General features: G+C 36.3%; 1 long non-coding RNA gene across 1 annotated transcript; it reads right to left on the bottom strand.

Annotated features, from left to right (window-relative positions):
* Nucleotides 1-8,173: 8,173 nt before the first annotated feature.
* Nucleotides 8,174-24,827, bottom strand: LOC122833858. The gene is made up of 5 exons (XR_006371076.1): nucleotides 24,770-24,827; nucleotides 24,239-24,361; nucleotides 23,952-24,161; nucleotides 23,466-23,645; nucleotides 8,174-8,832 (listed from the first exon to the last, which is right to left on the bottom strand). It is a non-coding gene; the product is annotated as an uncharacterized LOC122833858 (long non-coding RNA).
* Between the last annotated feature and the right edge of the window lie 1,203 nt (nucleotides 24,828-26,030).

Here is a 26,030-nt window from a genome sequence, read left to right as displayed (position 1 = left end):
GTATAATATTCTCAGAGTCTGAGAATATCAGTTCATTTGTGGATTATTTTAAGCATTAAGTGCACAGAAAACCTTCGACGGTCTGCAGAAATCTGCTAGATTTCCCAGGTGCCGTGCACAAGAGTCACATTGTAGGTTAATCTCTTTAAAAGCTCTGACAGCTTGAAGAGGAGTATTTACTCCTTCACTGACTCGCTCCTTAGGCGTGAATATAATAGATATCTCCCACCACATTAGTTTGACTTTGCTTGTACTTAATTACCTATCTGGTTTAAATCAAAAGAGTTGCAAAAGCAGCCAAATATTTTTGTTTTTTGAGTAGAAATTCAACTACAAAAATAAATAAATAAAAACACACAGGATTAAAGTCTACATACCTCCTGTGGTTTTTAAAAGACAGCTCCATTAGACGTGTCTTTGTTCCCCTATTTGTGTGTCATGGGAGGTGAATCCTTTTTAGTCGCCACCGAGAGCCCCCTTACGTAGAGGAGTACACAAAGTGTCAGTGTCAGAAGTTAAGCCAGGGGAGGATCAGAAGGTGTCTAAGCCTGTTAACCGCGGAGGGATGCGTGCCAGCACTTTACATAAGCTATTATGACAGCAAAGCACGCTGCAGCGAACAGAATGAATTAACCAAGGAATACGGCCGCTTCTGTCACCTCCGCTAAGCTGTGGGGAGCGGAGGGCTAACACGTAGGAGATGGTATTTTTGGTTAGAATTTGCTGCACGCCCCTGGAAAAGATGCAACATTTTAAAAGCAAAGTTCACATTTTACACGTTTTTGTACTTCCATTTGAGTTTCCACTGCTTCTAAAAAAAAAAAAAACACTTGTGCTTAAAACAAATAAAAAACAACCATCCAGCTGGCTTTTGGCAATAAGTTTCTGTTTTTTGGTGTCTGGAAAATGAGTCGTTTCAAAACCTTCAGAATGTAACGTCACAAATCGGCAGGCAGCCGTTACCTAGCAACCGCAGCAGAGCTCTGGCCGTTATGTTTGGTCAGGTAGTTTTACTGAAAAGACAAGTGTTTTGTTACCATCCAGAAACCACTGGCTGCTTTCTCCTTGTACTTTTTTTGTTTTGTTTGTTTTTCATTTTATTCATTGGTGGAAATAAAGACACACAATCAACACTCTTTACTCACAATACAATCAGCCCCAAGTCAATCCAAAGAAAATAGTCAGAACTTTTTCATGTTGTCTCAGTCTGATGTTTATCTTCTTTTATAACCATTTCTGCTTTTCAAAGATATATGGCTGTTTTATTATACATCTGTTTGCAGCCATTTTCACATGTGAGCGTAAACGCTGAGCTGGGGGCGTGGCCAGCAGCAGATCATTTGCATTTAAAGTGACAGGAGGCCCTAAAGCGTCTCTTTCTGAACGTAATGAACGTGTTTTGTATCGCTCACAGATCCATCCTTTCCTCTTCGTGGAAGAATAACAGGTCACCTATAACCAGCTGGGAATGTGGTGTTTTCAGCTGAATTTATACCAGTTAGTGCATCTGTTTTGTCTCATGAGGTTGTGAGTCAGACTGGCAGCTAAAGGACATTTTGTTTTTATATTTTGAACTGATTTGTGGCATTTTTAGGGACCATGTTAACATCACTGCAGTGGCTCCTCCATATACATTTTTCCAAAGTTTCTGTCAAACTTACAGAGATGATCTGTGGAAACTGCTTGCCAGCTGAAACTGGGAAACTGGAATGTGGGTGAGAGACTGTAGGTGTGAGAGCAGGGATTAGTATTAGTGGAGAGGATAATCCGGTGGAAGGACTGCCTGCCTGTAAGAGCTTCAGTCTGTCTGTCTGTCTGTCTGTCTGTCTGCCCTCTATCCGGAGCAGTGAAGAGGTCTTAGAGTGCCTGACGATAAAGAGGAAAACCGAGCGTGGAACACTTACTTAGACACACTGTGTGAACATCCTCCCCCTACATGTGGCATTTGCACAATCCACTCCTCTCCTGCACCTTCTATTTCTGTCTTTCTTTCTAAACTACACTTATCCAAGTATCTTCTATTCTTCTACAACTTTTCCTGCACCTTTCTATTTTCCTCTAGCTATCTTTTCCATCTTCACATCTTTCCACTTATTTTCCTCATCTGTTTGCTCTAAAGGTGACCCATTGTGCTTTCTAGAAAAGGTTTCTATTTATGTCCAAACTATTTATTTATGCACATTTCTGAACATAACCTCACAATTTTCAAGTTTTTCGAGCAAATTTCCATCTTCTCAAACTCAGAACTTTTCTTGTTTTTCTTTGAAATTTTTCTTTGATAAATGTACATTTTTTATAACAATTTTTTTGTATTTTCAAACTCAGAAAGCTCCTTGCATTTTTCTCACAAATTTTTGAGGTTAATCTCAAAATTCAAATTTTTTCTAGCAAATTTTTGACTTTTCAAACTTTCAAAGAAATTTCTTTAGATTAACTCAAAATTTCTTCATTTTATCTACATTGGCAGAGATACGGTGATGTAAAAATACAAACATCGGCTGAAATGATGTAGACATTTTAAAGAAAGTCTTGTATTTTACATTTTTATGTGCTGTAATCTTAACTTTCCTCCCACCTATTACTTTTAACCTAAACAAAGATTGTGTAAACATTAATTTAAGGTGTGGAAACTATTGAACATCAGGGAAAGTTTGTTAGATGAAAATGGAAACCACAAGCAACGTCTAAAAATACAAAGATCTAACCGTTATACATTTTAAAGCTGGCTTGTTTTAACATTTGTCATCCAGCCATTGATTTTGTGGTGGAACTCTAACAACAACGACTAGTTGCAGGGTGAAAGGATCCCTGGAGAAGCTGAGAGGAGTACTGGATCAGTTACAAGGGTAAAGTTAGCAGCATGCCTGCTGGAAGGTTGGCAGAGGGAAAAAATGCAGAGAGCAGGAGTGTTTTTCAGGTTTTAGAAGGTTAATAGAGCATCTCCCGCTCTCCAAGCTCCCCAGAGTCATTAATTATGATACGCTCCCACACACGTGCGCTCGGCACACACTCCAGCAGCTCCACAAGGTGCAATCTTTCAACTTAAACCAAACATACACATGCACAAGCGCACACACCAGCAGCACCTCCATGGCTAAGCAGATAAAGGATTAGTGGCTGATCCTGTTTGAGCCTGGCAGTTTGGCTGAGCTGACTTTCACACAACCAATCTCCCTCACACATACACAAACCTAAACACACTCAATACTATGGGACTCACACTCTCACAAAGTACGCAGAGTAACACATTTATAAACTACAGACAGAAAGTTTACAGACTGTTTGTCACTTTATGTTTCAGATTTGTCTCTAAATAACGTCTTCTGAGCAAAGACACTGCAATAAATTTCTCTTTCAATGCAGAAAAGCTGGAGGTTAATGTCTGACGAAATTAACCGCTTCTGACCAAAATCTACCAATCAGAGGCAGGAGGAGAGTGTTACCGCTGTCAATCATCCTCATGTACTCGCTGAAAATGTGTGAATGGTAGAGAAACAAATTGGAAACAGTTTTTCCATTGTCATCTGTGGCTATGCTAACTAGCCCTAGCATTGTCCCTTGTTGTGAACCAGTGTTAGCGCAGCTGAGAGCAAAGGCGGTGAGATGAAGTGAGCAGTGCCTACAGGAGGGTTTTTGACAGCGCTAAAACCCTCCTCCTGGCTCTGATTGGTTGTTTCTGACAGTGCAGAGTATTTGTGAAAATGACAGCTGATCCAGACAGCCAGAGGAGATTATCTGTCTTATACTGTTAAAACATAGAAATCATTTCTACAAACATGTAGAAAAAAAAGTATTTTTGTTAAAGTCAGAGAAACTCTAGTCTGTGTAGAAAGTCCGGTCTGCATAGGGAGGTATGAATGCTAATTGAACTGCGGTTCACCTACAAACCTTGGCTTTGGTTTGGTTGAAGTGACAAAAGACCGCTCCAAAAGCAGGAAGTGGATGACAAAACAGGGCATTCTGGGTAAATCCGACCAAAATAAGCACACTTGCTCAAAGGCTTTGGATTGTTTGACACAGTGCAGTGTGAAAGGGAACCACAGTAACTGGAAACATAACAAATGTTGCATCTTTGGTCCCCAGTCAAACCAAGTCTACCAAACTATCAGACTGTCTGCGCGTCTATTTATAAACATCTCAGGTGTGAAAACATCCTTGGATGTAATTTCTTTGGAACCACCGCAGGAGAACGAGCCAGAAAGGAGATTATGGATGTGGAAAGAAGATGTGGCAGCCATGGTTATATTGCTTTAACTAAAATTATATGTAATGTATTATTATTGAAGTGATCTGAACCGCCATCTTGGTAGGCAAACGCAGGGCAAACCGCATATGAACCATTGAGTCCAACAAAAGGAACATTCTGAGTCCAGTGTGAAATAGAAATACACATCAACAAAATGGCTGCTGATCACGATCGGCCTGCATGAGACAGAGGATGTGGCTTGTTTATTGTTGTCATAGCAACTCCATAACAACTATCATGACAGATACCTACCAAGATGGCTGTCAGCTCCAAAGTTCCCAGAAGTGTGATGTCACACAAGAACTATGCACTGATATGATCTGTGACTCATATTTGAACATTTTTAAAACTAATTTTTCATATTGACTGATTGTGGAGGAATAATTTATATTTGGTTCTGCTTTTTTATATTTGGTTGATTCAAGAACTGAAGTTTATAGACATGAAGGCTGAGGTAGGAAGAATAATCAGGCCGAAATCGTTTGGTTCTCACAAACTGCTCCTTTTTCACTCAGAGATATTTGGGCTAATTTACCCTCCAGGAGTGTAAAATTGCAAGTTCATCATAAAATCTATGAAACTTCTTCATTTTAATCAGATCTTCTCCTCCCTCAGCTCACCTCAAACGAGGCAATCTCTCATCTTCCCATACTTCTTTAATTCCATATATCAATCTGAACAGAGAAGTCTTTTACTTTTAATTTTTATTACAACCTTCTTTTTCAGGTTTCAATTAATTTTATCCAATAAATTAAAGAGGATGAGCTGAATATGTTCTCTGTTAAGAAGCACGGTTTTCTTTCTAGTTCTCCTTCCTTTGTGACGCGGTTTCAGAAGACATGAGGCAGGTTTTCACAGCAACCTGAAGGATTTCAAACAAAGCAGAAAAAGTCAAAGGGAGAAATGGCCTGATAACAGAGAATGAGTTGAGCTTTCACCTTGCTGGAAACGTACGAATGGAAACTCCACATGTAACTTTATCACAGAAGGTCATGCAGAGGACCCACATTGGGACGAATAGTAATTAGCTCAACGTGTCGGCTTTAACACGCCAATCATATTCAGCTATTTCTGTGGAAGTTGTTGAATATAAGAGAAAATCTCTTTTATAAAGACACCTGATGTGCCCCAAAATGTTTTTTTCTAGTGAACCAAATGATTTGAAACTGGTCAAACTAGCTATGTTCCAGATTTATTCAAAACCTAAGAAATACTTTAGGAATTACTTTGGGAGAATAGTTGAAAAAGTTTCTAAAGTTAGCTTTATAAATTGCATATTTTCTCCCATTTCTAAGCAGAATGGACACTTTCAGTCATTTGTGAAATTGGTTAGCATGAGCTAACGAAGGATTAGCATGACCTTCGCTCATCTATTTCATGTGTGTTCATCTTTCAATCCTGTCAAATTTCTGCTTCTTTAAGATGTCTAAACAGATTATTGGAGGTTTAGAAGCAAACTTTGCTTATTTTTGTGACTATATATAACTATTTTATCTATTCTATACATTTTTACTTCTTTGTTTAAAACATTTCATAGTATAATGAGTTGAAAGTGTCTCCATCCTGCTCATGTTTTTATGTAATTCTGCCTCATACCAACTGCAGTAATTATTTTCTGCTTTCCTGTTGATTTTTGTAATTTTTCAAAGATAAAATCATTAGAAAAAATAAGAAAAATTGCATATATATGCATATAAACAGAAAATGATCAATAATTACATCTGTGCGTCTATTTATAAACGTCTCTTCTCATCTGTGCATTTCTTATCACCATTAAAAATCTGATGAATTTTATTGGCTTGCCTCTGCAAATATGCAAAATAGAAAAAAATTTCATAATCAGATCACAGAAAAGTTCACTGCACACTGAGCTGCAACATGTTTAAACCAAAGATGACACCTACTGGTTGGGTGAGGGTGTCAGTTGTTTGCTGAATCCCTCTGACTGTTTGTACAATTAATTTTTTTACCTTTTTGTTTTTCCTGAGCTTCAATTAGTCATGTCTAAAACATGTTTTCTTCTGTTGTTTTGCTGCAGCAGTGACTGAATTTAGGTAACAAACAGCTGTAGGAAAAATTCACAACTGCAACGTGTGGAACGACCGATTGGAAAATTCATACTAGCAACTTTATTTTCAGTAATTTAAAATAATGAAATGTCCTTTTAAAGAAAACATGCTTTTAAAATTATTTAAATATTTCACTGTGTACTTCGTTATTTCATGGCTCCTGTGCGAGTGAGAAACAATGTTAAAACATTACAGTTGTGGAGGGCAGACTATGAATAACTGCATGGTAGATTATTGCAGACTCATGTTTTAATGCGGTATAAATTCCTCCAGGTGAGCATTCATGTGCGCTCGTGTCCGGTCTGAGAGTGCAACCTGTTTCTGAGGAGCTCAGTCTGGTGTGAAATGCAAATTGTCGCTCCGTTAATTAAGACCTCACCACCCTGCAGTTCTCCTTCCTAACCTGGAATATGTGTGTGAGCGTTGCTTCCTGTGGGTCCAGGTGTGTTACTGCCACCTATTTGTCCCCGAAAACAGAATACTAGGAAACATATTGTGATGCTTGTCTACAGAAAATGTGCACATTTCTCCAGGATTCTTTGTTTTTGTTTTCCGACCAGGTCTATCACTACATGAGATGAATTTCACATATTTACTAGAAAAAAAGGGGAACTTTCTGATCTCTGAAAGTTGAACATTTTTGACTCTTCAGCTCAGAAATTATGTTGTTTTTCCCTAGAAATTTGCAACATTTTGAGCTGAGATAATTTCCTTGTTTCTGAGATTTTTAGATGAAAAATGCTCCTTTTTTCTGTCTATAATGGCTCTAATAAAGAATCATATTAATCAACTACAGCTCTCAACAGTCCGTTTCTTCATGACAATATTATGTACATCGTTCAGAAGGTAAAACTAGTTGCCATTTTAAATGGTCTAAAGGAGAAAACATTGGCATGATCAAGTTGTTTCAGCTGATTATTTTTTTACACTTCATCGATAATCTGCGACTTTCTTTGGAAAAATGAAACAAACGATTAGAAATGTTATGCAGTCCGTCACTGAGAGGAACACCTGGTCACCTAACATGTTTTAAAGATTTATTTTCGTGCTTGCTGTTCCAGCTCATCTTTGCATTGCACATCACTAAGTAAATAACTTATTTTGTCCAGCCGTCAGGTTGTGTTTGAGGACCGTGTTGGCTTCGTTTGTAGAGGCCTCCCCCCCAAGCTCTGTGCCCCCTGCCAATAGCTAATTGATTTGGCTCCATCCTGACTGCTCTACTTACTCAAGTGGTTAATTAACTTTACTTTTAATTCGCTTCCACGCAGCGCTCGGGTAAAGCATAGAGCTGACAGCGGCTGAACGCGAGCACTCATTCGGTTTTTGTCTGACAGAGCAAACAAAGGTGGCCCTTCAGGTTGTAAACTGGCCTGAAAGGCTTGAGAGGTTGCTCATATATTAATGCGCACTCATTTCATTCCTTTACTTCCTGCTCTATTTTTTCCTGTAATTATTCTTTTCTTGTCTTCCAGCAGCTTTTAAGGTTGTTTAAATGTGCATCAACTGTTATTTAATTACCATCGACTGCATCTACATGAGGTTAATGAGGTTCTTGATTAATTGCAATTATTCTGAAATTACTTCACAGGCGCTCAGATGTCCAACTTTCAAAAGTCTCTCAACTCAGCTGGAACAAAAGCTCCTTTCTTCTCCCGCTGACAGTTTCAGGAGTCTAACAATGAGGAACTCAGCTGCAGAAAACAAGCCAGTGAAAAAGCCAACATGTCGTGAATGAAAGCTTAAAAGCTTTAGTAACCGACACACACACAAATCTGATGGCAAAATGGTTATTTCATTTATAATAGAAGTACATTTTTACATATTTATTGTTCCATTTTTATTCTTATTTCTTTCTGGAGAGACTCCGATGGAGAAAAGCAACGATTAAAAAGGTTTATTGACATGGATGAATTAAAGTTTTTTGGCGCTCGGGCCCCGGTAGAAGATTTGAGCTGTGAATAGCAACAAGCTCAGATGAGCAACCCGATGCTGATTAGGTATGTCTTCCCCCAGGGGCCCGACACCGGCGCTGGAGGTCCGAGGAAGGATGGCCGCCTGGAGAGCCGGGAGGATGCAGGTGGAGAAGAGGTGGAGGTGGGTTGAGCGCAGCTGGAAAGCAAAAGATGTTGTGGGTGTGGATCCTTGTAAACGGGAGCTTGATTGGGGATTGGACGAGGCGGGTCGAGGTCCGGTGCTGAGGTTGGTGGCGGTGAGCGTCACCCGGCGACTGGGTGATGCAGGTGAGGCCGAAGACTCTTCCAGTTTGAATTTCAGTCCAGAATGAGTGGGTTTAAAGGTCAGAACTTCAAGTAAAAAACATTTTTTCCTTTTAAATCGGCAAACTGGAACATCTGATTTTTCTATTTGAGCTTTTGAAACTAAAGTGCAGTCTCTGACGACGTTACATGCTCAGAAATCCACCAAACCTTTTAGGCGTCATTGTGGTTCCGCTCCGTTGGCCTTGTGTCTCTGCTGTTCTTCGTCTTCCTCTGAACTTTTCTGACTAACACGCTCTGGCTGAAAAAAACAATTTAATAACCCCTTCAGACATGGGTGTTCATCAGCCAAAAGAACATTTTTAAAAATACTTTTCTCGCTCTGTTGGTTCAGAGATAGAGAAGCCACAGTGGGAATGGTGTCTGCTTTCCTTTCTGCACTTTTCATTGTCACTGACTGCGTTTCCATTACAAATGTGCACAAAACCTCTCTCAATATTCCACTAATGCAGAAAAAACTATTTTGATATTGCATTGTTTCCTTTAAAAAAGCAATTAAAATCAGACATGAATAAGTTTGTTCATAAAAACATGCCGCGCCATCATCCTCCTACCACTTCCTGTCATCTTCTTCGTCTTTTCCTGCAGTAGTAACCTCTGGTTGTTGATCGCATGACTCGTGTTGCCCAATAAATCAATTTCCATAAGCTCGAAAAAACTCAGTGTCCAAACACAGTCCTCTGCTTTTAACCACATTAAATCAGCTTTGTTTTTAACATTTTGACGTTTTTAACCAAGCTAAAAACAAAGGACCTGCTTTCTGGTAACAATCCTGATTTGCAAACCCAGTCGTTGGTTGGACCTTTAAAAAGAAATGACAGCAGATTTTATTTGTTTATCTTCTTACTAAGGATCTTTTTTGTGTCTGGAATAAAGATATGATGATGATTAAATTAAAGATTCCTGTCTTACACACAGAAAGACATATAAACTTAATTTCTGTGACTTTTAATAAGAAAAACATGGAAAAAAACCTAATTTCCCAAAACAAAGACACAATGCTGCAGATCTGATCATATAAATGTAACTTTTCTTCTCACACTTCATAAAAATTACATTTTCACAAGAAGAGGGAAAAATTATTAAAAAGGATAGACATCCATAATCTGATTTTAATTATTTACTCAGAAATGTAAAAAATCAATGACTCGGATTAAAAACAAGATAAAAGAGGGAAGACAGGAAACAGCCTCAAAAGGAACACAAACTATCTTGTCTTTAAAATTTTACAAAATAAACGTATAACTTGTAATTGGCTTGTTAATATTTAGAGATAAGATAAGATTTATTTGTCATCAACAGATTACAACTTGGTTTATTTTTTCCCAAAACATTTATTAGGACTATTTTATACACAAGATTGAACAGCGGGACGCTCAGATGAGACAACATGTGGACAACACTGCCACCTTCTGGGCAACTTCAGGCTTTCAGCTCCTTCTGCTGGTTGTTCTTGTTAAAAGCAAATAAATCTCATTTATCTTTCACGGATGTTTCTCACAAACACTTAGTAATGGCTTATTGTGACATTTAACTTTACTAATTCATCTGCACTTTTTCACAATATTTATAAATATATTTTTCTTTCTTGGATTATTTTTTATCAAATAATATGACATTGTTTTCCTCACTGATTTACACGACATGACATTACTTTGAATGTGCCATCCACCTTGAGCATCGGTCAATTCTTGTCTTCTAACGCACATTATTTTAGTATTTTGGAATCCTATTGAGAATATTTCTCTTTTATTTTTGTTATTTATAAATTAAAAGGCCAATTTCGTATCCTAAACATTTTCCAAATGCAACGTCCAGGGTTATTACATGTTAAAACAGACATTTTTGGTGAAATAATTTAATTATAAGTGTATATAAGTGTGCTCAGAGAGTAAAAGTAACTGTCATAATGTAATCTGTTATCTCCTAAATCCTTTATGTTTTGTGTAAAACATTTTTAAAATATGCAATAATACTCACAAAGCACTTTTCATCTTGACCAGAAGAGGGCAGCATTGTTCCCTTCCTGTTGTGCATCCGGTGGGAAACTGTCCACCTCTAACTGCAGGTTGTGCAGCTAATGTTTCCACACTTTAATTGAATGTTTCTAAAGAGCTTGGAGTATTTTGCGTCACTGATACGTGAGGGATTGAATTTTGTCTGTGACATTTTCCTTGAGTGTGACATCAGCTGAAATTATGTTGCCATTAATAAAAATCACTACTTGTACCTCTGCTTTGTGTAATAGCATTGCAGTATGTAACAATGTAATAAAATTGGGCTTCAAAATGTAATAAAACATCATTAAATCTGCATTATGTACTAATTAACGCTGCCAACATTAACGCATAAATGCATGCGATTAATCTGAACATTTTAGATTTTTTTATTTTACATATTGCAGATTAATAGAACTACCTATTTTTTGAAAACAAGCAAAGAGTGGCAGTTTTTGATATGGGCAGTTGCCCAGGGTGGCATCTGAAAAGAATGGGCACGCAAGAAGTAGAAAAATATGTCTTATCTGTCATTTGTTCCCTGAACAAGTTTGTTACGACTTGGATGCATGATTAGTGAAGTTTTCCTTACATGTTGATGTCAGGAGACTTATGTTACCTGGAAATTTCTTATCTCTAAAAGTAAAAGAAAAAACAACAAAAAAGCTTTAGAAATTTAAAGAAAAACCTCAGAAATTTTCTAGAAATCCTGTTGTTATGACAATAATAAACAAGTCATAAGCTTAGAACAGCTCTCACCTGAATCCTATCTAACTTAACAACATAAGTGCATTACAACTGTTACTCTATCATCATTTTTGAGTGCTCTCTCTCATACTAAGATAAATATCACAGATCTTTACTGTGGCACTTAGTGCCAAACTAACAAAATTAGCTTAGCTAGTGGAGCTTTTATTGGAATGTAGCCTACATGTAAGTTTCTACATCGACTTACTCTGCCAGTCAACAGAACCTTGTTATTCAGATGATATATTTGCACGTCTTTTGTAAATCTGTTTTAACATTTATTGTTCATCGATTTCAGGCCGTGGCGCTCCATGTGGTGCACGCTCTTCATTTTTACAGAGTAGTGAATTATGTTATTAGGAGATGGGAGGCATCTTGTCCACATCGTCTTACATGTTTTCCTTCTCTGTTTCATACGGGTTGATCCTGACAGCAGCCATTTTGTTTATGTATCTTTCTCTCGTACATTGGTTACAGAGTCCCTACATTTTCTTTTAGTTGGTCTGGAAGTCATGGTTCATCTATGCTTTGCTTGCCTACCAAGATGGCGCAGACCCTATTCAGTCTTGTGGGAACTACGTATAGAATGTAGAGGACTGAAGTTTGACATTGTTGACAATTGTCTTCTCATGGATGTTACCAGTAACGGATGTTATCCTTGATTAAAGGTCCACTTTAGCTTGTACTTAAGCTCATGATGGGAGTTTTTCTTCCTGGGATTGAGCTTTCACACACCAGAAACACACACACACTTTAATGGACGGCCTCTTTAAAGGAATGTAAACATCTGGATCCTCTTTATTCACATAGTAACTGAGCATGGATTTGTTTTAATGCAAGCATTTTCATGCAATTATGAATATGATGTAAACTCATCTGTACTGTGTGTTGGGGTGTGCTTGCGCATGTGTGTGTTGGGCGTGTGTGTGTGTGTGTGTTGTTTTTGCCTCCACTTGTTCTCTGGTAGTTTGTTATTCCTACAGATGTCTCTGGTCTCCTTGTGGATCCTGGTTTTAATTAGCTGCTTTTATAAGAGCCTATAACCTTTTTGTTTGTTTCTTTTTAATCGCCAATTTTGAATAAAACCTTTGATATTTACTGTGTGTCACACCAGCTTGTAAATAACAGGATCTCCACTTAAGATTACAAATTTCATTTTAGAATGACACACTGTGCAGGCAGAAGATGTAAACAAACAACGATATTCCACAAAATTCAAAACTGCAAGTCATTAACAGCCGGAAACGTTGAGTTTTCACAGCTTTACTTACACTCAGGGCCCATAAATGGCCTCTTTTCATGTGATCGCCTTGAGTATATTAAAAGTCTTATATAAACAGCTGAAATGTGAAGAACTGCATCAACCGCATGAATAGGCGCTGAATCCTTAATCGCTTGACTTGGATGTTTTTTGAGTCCAATAAATCTGGTGAACTTCATAGCGTGGAAGATCAGGGATTTCCGATGCATCACTCTTACTTTTCACAGCTCTTGCCCTTTGGAAAATGGCGTGAGAAATAAATCGCCAGGCAGCGTTCATTTCAACATCATTGTGCAGAGGAATTTGTCATTTTACAGTTTTGATTCCAGTAAAAGTCTTAGTGTTCTGGTACTCAAGGTGATAAAACAAGCCGCTTTGTGAAGTGAAAATAATACTGAGACATAATAACACATTTTTCTAGACAATAAATTGTACCAAAAGTTACTGCAATAAACGATAGTATTGCTGTTTCGAGACTATTTTCAAGAAATAGAATGATAAAGGCAAAACAATGCAGGTACACATTCTCAAAGATCAACAAACTTTAATTTTTTTAATGAACATTTGACAATGGAACTAGATTCTGTTTTTATTGCTGAAAATAGACACAAAAAAAATTTCGGTTTTTCTCAACCGAGTCCAAAACAAGAAGCAAACTGGATGCCTTTCGTTTAACAAGGAATCATACAACAATCATTGAAGTTTTGGTTACATGATTCCCTTCCCACAAAAAAAAACAAAAAAAAAAACTGGTTTGGTTGAAGGTTTAATTGCTGAGAAGTTTTTAAAAAAAATCACATTTCAAATGCTGAAAATGTTCGATTTCTGATACTCAGAAATTTCCACGTTTTCTCTAGAAAATTTCTGAGATTAATTGCAAAATTCATGGGTTTTTTTATTTGCAAATTTTTGAATTTCCAAACATATTTTTTTTTTCAGAATTTTTTTCTGATTGAGCTAAAATAAATTCTTGCACATTTTGCAGTTTGGGTGGTCAGAAATGCCATTTCTTTTTCTTGAACATTTCTGATATAAAAATTTCTCACTTTCTTCCTACACATTTTTTGACTTTTCAAACAGAAACTTCCAGGTTTTTTTATATATATTTTTTTAGAAAATTCCTGAGATAAATCTCAAAATTTCTGAGTTTTTTTATGGAAATTCAGTCATCCTATTTTTATGTATAACTACAATAATAACACACCGTCATAAAAACCTGATTGGGTGGGAAAAAAACAAATCAAGCTGTGAGACTTTCTATATTCCTACAGAAATTTGTGTTACTTTTACTCATTCAGAGATTTTGTGTAAATGTTCTTTACACAGTGGATCCATCTCCAGGTTTCAGCTACAGCGTAATAGAGCTACGTTAAACGTCAGGTTCATGTAAAATACTGATTCAGATTTTGCACATGCTGCAGACCTTTATCGAACTTTATGATGAAAAGATGAGATTTGAGTTGGGGGCTGCGTCCCAGGGTAGCTTTACTTTTAACAGCGGCCCTGACCCTGTCTAAGAGGAACTTCTTTGTGCCGTAATTGAATTCATACAACACATGGTTACCATCTGATAGGATCTTTTCAAAGCAGCATGCACCGTAAATTACATTCTGGAAGAGAAGGGTAGGAGCATTTATGTCTCGACACTGTAGTGAAAAACAGGGAGTTTTGGATTACAGGAACCCGCTGCACCGCTAGAAACACATCAAACCCAAGTATTTAGTACAAACTGCTCCACAAACATGCATTAATTAGTCATTTAAGAGAATAAAGTTAAATATTACAAGAAGAGCATCCAGTTCTTTAGATATAATTCAAATATGTTGCTTGCAGTCCAGCCCATTTCAGTAAAGTATTTCTAAAGTAAAGTGTGATTGCAAACATTTAGTTTTATTGCCACAGTTTAAGGCTTTTGTTTTCATGCAAATACTCAAACATACTAAGTAACTGCAGATGAGATTTATTGGATGTGAGGATGACTGAGTAGCTGTCTGAACAGCTTTTTGGAGGAGGACAGAAACGGGAGGAATATTGTAGATATTACTTGAATTTGGAGAGAAATGTTTCTGTTACCCCATAAAAAGGAAGTGATTCTTTTGGAAGACTCTTTGTTTGCACACACTGCAACAGCTAGAATTTTTATTTAACTATATTTATTTAATGTAGTATAAGCGCACGCTCACAGTTTGTGTTTGTCATGTGTGAAGGCGGCCGACGCGCTGCACTGCATGACCTGGCTGCATAAACACTGACGCAGGCTTTTCGTGCAGCAGGAGAGAGGAGCATGACGGCTCCCTGGTTTTGTCTTGCTTGTTGCTTCTTGGTTAATGTTTATAGTTGAGTGTTGCTCACCGTTAGTGCTAACTGTTGCTTGTTATATTTAATGATGCAGAAGAAGATTTTAGTTTCTGCCAACGCAGCTCAATTTCACTTTTTTCCTCTACTATGCATTACATTTTTCTTCAGTTTTGTTTCTGTTTTACAAATTACACTAGAACGTTGTCGATGCATACAACACACTTTGGTATTATACTCATATTTTGAGATTTTGTATTTTATGAAAAAAAACATAACCAATTTTTTAATGTAAAATCACCTGCTGTAGGTTATTTATTCCCATTAACCATCAACATTTAGAATGAATATTAATTTTACCTAATGAGAAGATTACATTAGGTATAAATAGGCTTGTTGTTTGAAAAATTTCAATTTTTTTTAATGGGATCATCTTATTTTTGAAATGATAAATGGACCCACTAATTAATCAAACTTTATTTGTATAGCACATTTCAGCAGCAAGGCATTTCAAAGTCCTTTACATCAAATCAAACACAAAAACACAATGCAACATAGAATAAACAATCAAAACAGAACACAAAGTCAGATTCCGTCAATAAATTTGCAATTGATTACGTTTCAAATACAACTCTAAACAAGTGGGTTTTTTGTTGAGATTTAAAGGAAGTCAGTGTTTCAGCTGTTTTACAGTTTTCTGGAAGTTTGTTCCAGATTTTTGGTGTATAGATGCTAAATGCTGCTTCTCCTCGTTTGGTTCTGGTTCTGGGGATGCAGAGCAGAACCAGAACCAGAACCAGAACCAGAAGACCTGAGAAGTCTGGAAGGTTGATACAACAGCAGCAAATCTTTAATGTATTGTGGTGCTAAACCATTCAGTGATTTATAAATTATATTATATTCTGTGGGCTAATTTTCCAGACACCAAAAAACTTTAACTTATTGCCGAAAAACAGCTGGTGTTTTTTTAAAGTGCTCAGTCTGTTTTGAAAACAGTAGAAACCTAATGGAAGTACAGAAGCATAAAAAATGTAAATTTTGCGTAAGAGGTCACATTTAAGCTCAACGTTCCGGTAGGTAATGATTAGAAATTTAACTGATCCTTTAAAGAGTTATTATAACATGTCATTCGTCCATGATGGATATCAACATGGTTGAATTAAATGCTTTAGAGCTAACCGCTTTAGTTAGCGGTTAGCTCTTAGAGCTTAGTAGCTTAGTAGCTCTAGTTGTAATATAAATCACCTAGTAACCCCAGCGAAGCTCCACTGATGTTACCTAGCAACCCCAGGGGAGTTCCGCCCGTAACCTAGCAACCCAAGCTGAGCTCCAGCACGTTTGCTCAGCTGGTTTTACAGTTGCATGCACCGTACAATGGCTGCTGGAAAAGACATCAGATTTAAACTGTTCACTGGAGAACTATGTCCTGGAGTATAGTTCTCCATCCTGGGCACAGGATGCTGCCCTGCATCATCAGTGGAGAACATGAGGAGTCTCAAAACAAATCATCTTTGTGAATTTTTGCAAATATTATGTTGAATTAAAGCTGCAGAAGACAGCTTTGAGAAATCTTTAGCCTTAGCCTGAAAATTTGAAACAAGCACACCATTAACTAAAATGAAAAAAGGTAAATAATGAGGGGAAAAAAGACGTAACTGGAAATATATCGTGCATTTAAACATTCTAAGTACAATACCCTTTGTTGTGCTTATGAATCTATTTATTAGAGGGTATCGTTGTTCAACAATTATTGAATTAATTTTCTGCTGAGTATCCATTACCCAATAAATGCATACATAATCACAACAAAATATGTTGACCAATTTTAAATTCTGCACCTAAAATTAACCAAAGTATGAAAAAACTAAAACTACTACAATAACTAATAAAAACTAACCTGAAACTAAACAGCTTCAGTTTGTTTGGGTCTCTGTCTCCAGGCAGGTAAACCTCAAGTAACTTGAAGAAGATTGAATTATTCTGCATTTTAAACATTTCCCAGGTACTTTTATAATCTAACCTTGATGAGAAGATCAGCTGCAGGTGAGTAAATAAGTGAAACGGCAGACAGCAGAATACTATTCCAGCCACCCACAGACTCTCCTATTAACCATCAACATCTTTACACCAAAGGGAAATTGTTTAGCATACTTGTTCTGGTTACATTTACATGTCTGTTTTCAGTCCTGGAACATCAAATGCTTCAGTTTTTCAAAGTTGATATATTTACAAGGCTTCTTTTCCCATATTTGTAGCAAATTGAAAATTAGATTAAGTTGTCATGGTGACGTGGTTTGGTGCCATGCATGAGCCGTGTTTTTCAAATTATTTTTGACTGATTTTTTAACCACAGCTGGAGAGTGTTTTGAGTTCATGCAAGAGGATTGTCTTTTCACTTTTGTTCTTTCTTGCTGTTTATTGTTTACTTTCAGAAAACAAATGTCTTGGGTTCTGGCATCAAAGCCACATAGCCGGAGTAAAACTAATTCTTCCTCCGTCTAAAGAAACTGTTGAAAACGAAGACAAACTTTATTGGGTCAAGTGAGATTATTTCAAGACACCTATATCAAAGTACAAATGTCTGCTAAAATGTTTACAAAATGACATCTACCATGAAATAGTAACTGAAACAGGAAGTTCCCGAGGGTCAGTGAACACAGCGCTGATTACTGACCAACCAAGCTTTAAATGAGAATAGCTGGAGTTATTTCTAAAGTTTCCAGGCAATTTATTCCAGCTCCTTCAACCCTTAATTTCTGTTATTTCTGACTAATAAGAAATTATCTCTGGGTTGATGTTTGAAAAATTATCATCGATAATTTGGGATAATTATCCTTTCATAAGACGGGAGAAAATGAAGGATCATATTTTCACCAAGTTAGTTATTAATTTATAAATGGAACAATTTCAAACTAAGTATTAAACAAGCTAAATATTTAGCTTCAAATCAAACATTTAGTGAGCAAGCTAAATATTTAACTGTACACTAAATATCTAGTTAACTAAATATTCAGTTTGTGAACTAAATATCTGCCTCAGGACTAAACATTTAGTTAAGATTTGGAGCTAAATATTTAGCTAAAGATCAAACATTGTGTTAGTAATCCAAGTATTTAGCTTCCTGCTAAATATTTAGATAGCAAATTAAATATTTAGCTTCAAACTAAACATTTAGTTATGTTGAATATCTAGCTCTTAATTATTTAGTTAGCAGACTTAATATTTAACTTGTAAACTAAATATCTAGCTCACAACTAAATATTTATCTCCAAATTAAACATTTAGTTAGAAAGCTAGTTATAATTAGCATGCTAAATATTTAGCTCTAAACTAAATATTCAGTTAACAAACTAAATATTTACTAACTATTATTACTAAATAATAGTTAGCAAGCTAAATATTTAGCTTACTTATTTAGCTTTCTAACTAAATATTTAGCTCCAGATAAAAGATTTAGACAGCAAGCTAAATATTTATCTTGCTAACTTTATCTAGGCCCTTTACACAAGGAAACAAGCATGGTGTATTATTGTAAACAATTAAAAATAAATGTGCGTCCAGATGACAAAACATGACATCACAGAAACGCTGAAGTGAGTTTATTGGGCCAATTAATGGCTTTAATTTAGACCCATTTTTGACAAGTTACATAGCTTCCTGTTTATTTTTTGTTTTAATATTATTTTTAAAAAGACATCTAAATCGGCACTAAATACAAACACATTCAGACCTTAAACAGCTCTAGAAATCTACTTAGATGGAGATATTACTCCTGAGCTTCAAATACATTGAAAGCTCACCATGAGATACCAAATCTGTACAGGAGTTCCACAAGGCTCTATACTTGGACCAGCGTTATTCATTTTCTATATCATAACCTGAGAACATATTTATTCTGATGTTAACATGCAATTTTATGCCAAAGACGCTGCATCATACACACATCCCAGAACAAGGCAGCCTGCTGCTGATGCGATGTCTGCAGTTATGATGCTGGTACGACATTCCTGTTTAAATCTCAGAGTGTGCATGCAGACAGCAGGGGGCCAGCTAAAGACTTTTCCTCTCTTCATGCTCTAATATTTTCCCACATAACATCTTACAACCTGGTTAAAAGCCACTGCAGTCATGTTAAAACTAGAGAAGCTCTGGATCAGTAGCTTTCGTTGCTGTTGCAGCGTTGTTGTTATGAACAATATTTCACACTTGCCAGATCTCAAGATCCATGTGGCTTGTTTTTAAGGCTTTAATTCCACATGCACTTCCACCATTCAACAGTTTAACAGAAAGATTTAAACTCTGGATTTTCTTGCTATGACGCAGTTACCCATAAACAATTTATATTTCTAATAAAATGACCCCACTTTGGCAGCTTTATGAAATAGAAAAGCAAGAGTTTATTTCAGTTTTACATCACAATTTAAGTCAAGATCAGGACACCACTTTGCTATCCTGAAATCCTGCTGCAGCCTGTGAACAATTTGGCAGAAAAATCCAATCTGTGCGCTCCAGAGCTCCTACTGCTGAAATGATCACATCAACTTAAGTTTGTTCCGACCCAAGAACAGCAGGCAGCATCTTTGTTCCTCCCGACTCTGCTCATGTAACCTATATGTGGAGGATCTTGCGTGATGCTCCGTTGTTTCCCACTGAGATGATGGAGGGGAAGCCGGCTTTGTTGACAGTGTACTCTCTGATCCCTGAGCCTCACAGTGTGCAGCAATGTTTCTATTTTTCTCACTATTTCAGAGTTTAACTTGATTTTACGGAGGCGCATTGTCGCCACTTTAGAAGAAAAATAAAAATGGAAGAGTAAATATCTGGTATAAAATCTTAGAAAAAATTTGGAGATTAATCCCAGAAATTTTCTAGAAAAAACTTTTGGTATTTCTGAGCTTGAAAAGTTGAAATTTACTAGAAAAAAAATCTAACATTTTCAGATTAATCTCAGACATTTTCTAGGAAAAATACTTGAAATTTTCTGAGTGAAAAGTAAAAAAAATTCCTAGAAGAAAACTCAGAAATTTTGAGATTAATTTCAGAAAAGTTGTAGAAAAAAAAACCTGGTAATTTCTGAGTTTCAAAAGTTGAAAATGTTTAACTTTTGGAGTTTCAAAAGCAATAAAATTCATCTCTTAAATTCTAAATTTCCTAATTTTTTCCAGAAAATTTCTGGGATTATTTTCAAAATGTTTAATTTTTTTCTCACCTTGAGGAGCTCAAAATGTCTCGTTGTTTTCAACAAAATTTTTGAATTTTCAAACTTAGAAATGTCCAAGTTGTTTTCCGAGAAAATTTCTGACAAATTTGAAAATTAAATTTTTGTCTTGCAAATTTTTTGACTTTTGGAGCTCAGAAATGTCCTTGTTTTTTCTACAAAATGTCTGAGGTTAAACTTATTTATTTTGTGGTAATTTACTTTTTGTCCATCTACAGTGGTCTTAATGCGCCGTCGTGATTTAGGCTGAAGCCAGTCTCTATATTTTGGTACCATCTGCTTACTTTTATGCATAGTATGTGCAAAAATCAGATTTTTATTGAATGTGTATGCTTTGGTTTATGCTTGTAAATAAATTAAATTTGTAACTGTTTTCAAACTAATAGTGAAAAATGGATTTTATCACTAAAACAATTAGACATAAATGATCTCCTTCGTTATTAAAAATGGTGGAATGGTCCTTTATATGCAGTATATGTAAATACACTAATTTGACATTAGATTAATCTATCACTGTTATAAGTTGTTGATTGATTTCTGTAGTTTGGAGGTTGGAGCCTGAAAGGCTTTAACACACTTAAGCACACCAGGCATTTCAAAAACAGATTAATGGAGGCACAGCTTCAATTTTACAACTCTGGACCAAACCTTTAAAGATTTATTGTAATGGATTTAAGGCAGGACTGCAGCTTAATTCTGCATGAATCTCTCTAGAGACAATAATGAACCGGGCATCTTGTAGCCTCTGTCCCTTTACTTTAGTTTTTTTATGTTTGCGCATTCAGGCAGAGAAACGGCTGACTCTTTTCCAGAAAGTATCGGTTGCAAATGTCCATGCAATAAAACGGTAAAATTGACCGCACTCCAGAGTTTTCTTGCTTTTGGGGTTCAATCCCATTCCTGGATCGATTGATAAATGTAGAAAAACAAAATGTTTATGTTTTAATTACTCTAAAAAACAGCCAGGAAGCCAGAGGAGATTCAGATCCTTAGATATTTGCCTTGCATCACTGAAACAGATTGGGTGGCTCCCACTTTGAATTAAATAACATTAAAACAGCATGAAAGCATTCAAACCACAATAATTTCATACTTTTAATGACTTCATTTTAATGTTTTCCTGTCTGGTGTGCATTTGAATTTTATTTCGTTTAACTCTAATACCTGTAAATAGAATCCAGCGCAGCGCCTTCCTTTGAAGACGGTTGCTGAAACCGTTCTGTTAAGGTCTCAGGAGTTCGTTAATGGCCAAACAGCACAGCAGGGAGGACATGGAGAAAGTTGTAAACAGGTTGAAAATCAGGGAAGGATGTAAACCAACACAATAGACCCCCTGTATTCACAGGATTTAGGGACAACAGCTGCAGGTGAATCACTAAAAACAACTAAAACTGCAGATTTTATGAGTTCAAACAGCAATTAAAGTCACAGCGGGAATGTCAGAAACTAACACCATCTTCTTCATCACCAGTCAGCGCCAGCGAAGTAATGGCGCTCCTAACTTTGCTGCTTCGCAGACATTACCCAGTAGAAGTGACAGCAGCACTTCTACTGGGTAAGTGCTGCTCTTTATAAGTGCATCTTTTTAGATTTGAGATGCTCTATGAAAGAATTCAACCTCACATAGTCTGGAGTTAAGTTCCACAAAATTTTTATTGAAATTCATAATTACTGCATTTATCCTAAATGAGTAATAAATCAATTAATTGCATGATAAATTAATAAATTAAAGTAATTTCTATTTACATAATTTATTGTTTTTGTCTTTTTATAAAAACCGGTCTTCAGCCTGGTGCTTTGGACCAGCTCTTATTTTGAAGGACAAGTTTGTTTTCAGAGACTTTGTAATTCATTTTATTTGTTATTTCTGTTGTTTTATTTGTTCTGGATATTTCAAATGTCTTGCGGTTCCAGTGTTAAATCTCCATTTGAATTTAAAGTTTATTGATCTTTGAAAAAGTCTTCTTGTCACAATAACAAATTTATTTGTTTAATAAATTGTCCCAGAAATTTATTGGGATAAAAAAATTTGTTTTGAAACCACTTTCAAGTAATATATTCATAATTGAATAATGAAGCATAAATAAATCCTAACCTAACCCTACTTAGCTAACTAATTAGCAAGTTAGTCATCTAGCTCTATTCAAAAGGCACAGAGGTTGTAGTTTCCTATGGACCCTCTGCATGTTATTGTTTACACCCAGAAATTTCTTGCATGCGCAAAACCCTGGAGGGTAAAAATCTGATTGTTTTACATGTCAGTCAAACAGCCACAGTAAAACAGCTCTGCTAACAAAATGAAACCTGGAGATTCAGGTATTGTTAATGCAGTGCAGGAAAGGGAAAAATAAAGCAGGAAAACCGTTGAAGAATAAGTCAAAACCGCCGGTATCCTTATTTTTTCTCGCTTTGTGTCGGCTATGTTACTGCAGACTCGTTGCCATAGCAACTGACAACAGCTCCATTAATGCAACAGGATTCAACACCAGAAAACACACAAACATTTCCCACAAAAAGAACAGAACATCCAGTCTGTCACAGTTTGATGTTTTCAGGTTTGATGTTTATTTTTACATTATTGTGATCGCTGCAGTAGATTAGCTACCGCTGCTGTAAGCTAAGCTAACACAGCGGTTGTTGATCAGCTAATTTAAACACCTGCTCTGCTGATGATGGTGTGTGGGTTGCCTATTTAACTTTTTTTTGTAACTGAAAAGAAACAAACAAAATTCCACATCAGACCTACATGTTAAGGTTCTCATGGTCAAACAAGCATAACTGACCTACTTCCCTCTCCCTCGCTATTTATTTTCTTAACTAAAAAAATTTCCTGACTTGTTTATCTAGTTGTCATAGTGTTGACAATTAGTAGCAGAGCACAGCATCCCTTTTTGTTTTGTTTTGTTTTTTTTACATATCAGGCGTACGTTTTTAGTGCGTTATGTAGACAATTTAACAGCTAAAGCCAGAGTTAGTCATCGTCTGGTCAGCAGCTTTTTGACCTCCAAAGGGACCTTGTGCAAATGACATGAAACTGTAATGGATCCATAGAAAATTTTACAAAACAAAAAGGAAGAGAAGGGTATAAAATAAAATCTTTCTTCTCTGTGTCTTCAAACATCTGCAACTCAGTTCCAGTAACATAAAAAGACATTCCTACTCCTTGGGTGGGGGGATTGTGATAGAGGTTTATCTTTCAAAGGAGACCAGAATTAAACTTTTTTTACTCCACATGGTTCATGAAGACCTGCCAATTTACTCTGGCTATGTTTGCACATTTTACTGTAATTTCACCCATAATTGCAAGGAATCCTTTAAAGTCTTCTAAAAAGAAGTTCAGTTTGAGTCTTACTCACCTAGGTTTACCTCCAGAAGTGAGTGGCTAGGTACATATGGTGGCTTTTATCACTGCTGCATGCCTCTTGAATCCACAGAAATGACCTTGGTGTTTAGACCTCTTTTAAAGCACTTGATATGAAGAGTCAGAGAATTGGAACCAGATCGGCTGAACAGTACTCCAAGGTGCTTTTCAGATTCTGATGACACAACAACCACAAAACAAAGATAGAACGTTTGATTAGAATTACTTCGTATCAACTCTGACAGCATCTACAGGATCTAGTTTGAAACCTGAAAATACCTTCTTTTTTCAGCCTCCATGCATAAACCCAGGATATTTTTCAGATTTCATTATGGGTTTTTTTACTTTTATTTTTCTGGGAATATGGTCAAAAGTTGAGGTGTCAAACATACGATGTGCAGATAATGTCTGTGTTGCGATGGCGTGCCACTAAACAGACTACAATTCACACGCATGCCCCGAGCATCTGTTGCACATTTACCCCGTGGTCATGGCTGCGTGGAGCCCCACAGCTTCTGCACTCTGCTGCGTTTCCGATCACTCCATCCTTCTCCAGCCTCTCTCCCTCTTCTGCCTCGGACCTCAACGCTAATCGGTTCTGAACAACGATGAAGATGATAAGCCGTGCCTTTGTCCTCTGCTGGTCTCTTCTTACCCATTTATCCAAGTTTAGAACATCAGAGGAGCCTATCTACTGAACATAAAGAATGTTTTTGAAGATACTTATTGAAGCAATTTAATCAGCAGTATGTTGTGCATAAATATTACCTTGTGCTCCTTTAACTGGAGGCTTTTTCCATGCTTTGTACTCTTAATGCCACTGCAGAGGTATTTCAAAGTTTGTCGAGTTCCCAGCTGAAGAGCAGGTGAATCAATAACTCTGAACAGAAGCTGCAGTTTAAACAAAGACAATGAAACCACAATTGTTACAAACGACATAAATTAGTCATTGTTCCTGTTGTTGTCGTTATTTATTGCCTGGTGCCAGTTAAAATGTAATAACATTTAAAGTAAACCATCTGAGTGACTCATCACCGATTATGCTTGATTTAAAAATTATAAGTCACAGAGTTTACAGTGCAATAAACATCAGCATTTAACCCTTACTGTGAAATAAGCACCATTGTGCTAATTAGCTGCTAATGCACAAAATAACAGCATTTCCATTAGCTAAAAGGTAATTTTCCAAAAACCTTCATGTAAAACAAAAACATAACTCACCAAAGCTTCAACTCAACACGCTACGATACGCAATACTCAAAAACGCAAGTAACAAGTTTTCAGGTTAATTTATCTCACCTGCTGCAGCTGACAGCAGCATAAAACACTTCCAGTCTCCGGTCTGCCATCAAGTCACTTCCGGTATGCCGTCAAGTATGAAATAAACTGCAGAGCCCCCCAGTGGAGCAAATTCAACAATAAAAATATTTTTATTCCCTTTACTCTAAAATTTAACTGAATATTTCTGTCAGGGCAAGAAATTTCAATAAATAAATTTGTTTGCTGTTTTAGTTGGTCAAGTCAGGTTTAGTTTATTGGTTAACCAGATTTCAGCAACAAGGTAGTTCAAAGAGATTTACATAATAAAAACATAAAACAAGCTAACAAACAGAAAAGAAACATGGTAGTTCTTACTTTTACCATGATAAAGGAATTCAGTGTTTTAACAATAAATAAACTTAAAATAAATTTGACTTTTGTAATTGAATTCCATGAAATTGGGCCTTTGGGCACAGGAATAGCTGCCACAGCAGACTCCAGGATTCCTCCAGGCATGTTTTAATGAGAGAATAACATTTTTAAATATAAAACTCAAAAAAGTTGATTTTACATCACATCAACTTTAAAAAGCCTGACCAACCAATTCTGATTTCAGGGGTTACTATTTTTTTTCTCTGAAATTTTGTAAATATAGCGACAGATAAGCCTGTCGCAATAAGCTATACATCAATTAATTAATAGTATGATAAATTAAAATGACCTCAATTTCTATTTGCATGATTTATTGTTTTTCTCTCTTTTTCTCTCACTTTCGTTAGTCTCAACAAAATTATTCTCTTTGAAGGACAGTTTTATTTACAGAGATTTTCTAATTCATTTTATTTGTTGTTTCTGTTGTTTTATGTATGTTTTTTGTGGGGAGGGATATTTAAATGTCTTTCAGTTCCAGTGTTAAACGTACATCAGTTTATTGATCTTTGAGAAGGTGGTTTTGCATTATTACTATATTACCATTATATTATTTAAAAATTACCTGAAATCAACATTATTGTTTATTGCAATAACTTATGGGACAGCTTATGGTCCAAAAAAGTTTGTTAATGTGTTGCTAAGTTGGCAACAGTGGAGCGCAGAGGCAAATAAGATTGTTTTTCCATGTATTGGCCCATCACTGATTATCCAAAATTAAGGAAATCGGAGATGATTTATTGTTGTACCCCAAACAAAACTGGAATATCCAAGAAAAACCCAAACATGAAGACAAACAGATTCTGATCCAGGACCTGGCTGCGGTGAATCAAAAGCTACGCTTATAATATCATTACACTGCCATTCATTA

This window comes from Gambusia affinis, linkage group LG07 (genome assembly GCF_019740435.1).
Source record: "Gambusia affinis linkage group LG07, SWU_Gaff_1.0, whole genome shotgun sequence".
Taxonomy (NCBI): Eukaryota; Metazoa; Chordata; class Actinopteri; order Cyprinodontiformes; family Poeciliidae; genus Gambusia; species Gambusia affinis.
Note: the sequence above shows the minus strand (reverse complement) of the source record. Positions and strands in the feature narration are given on the sequence as shown.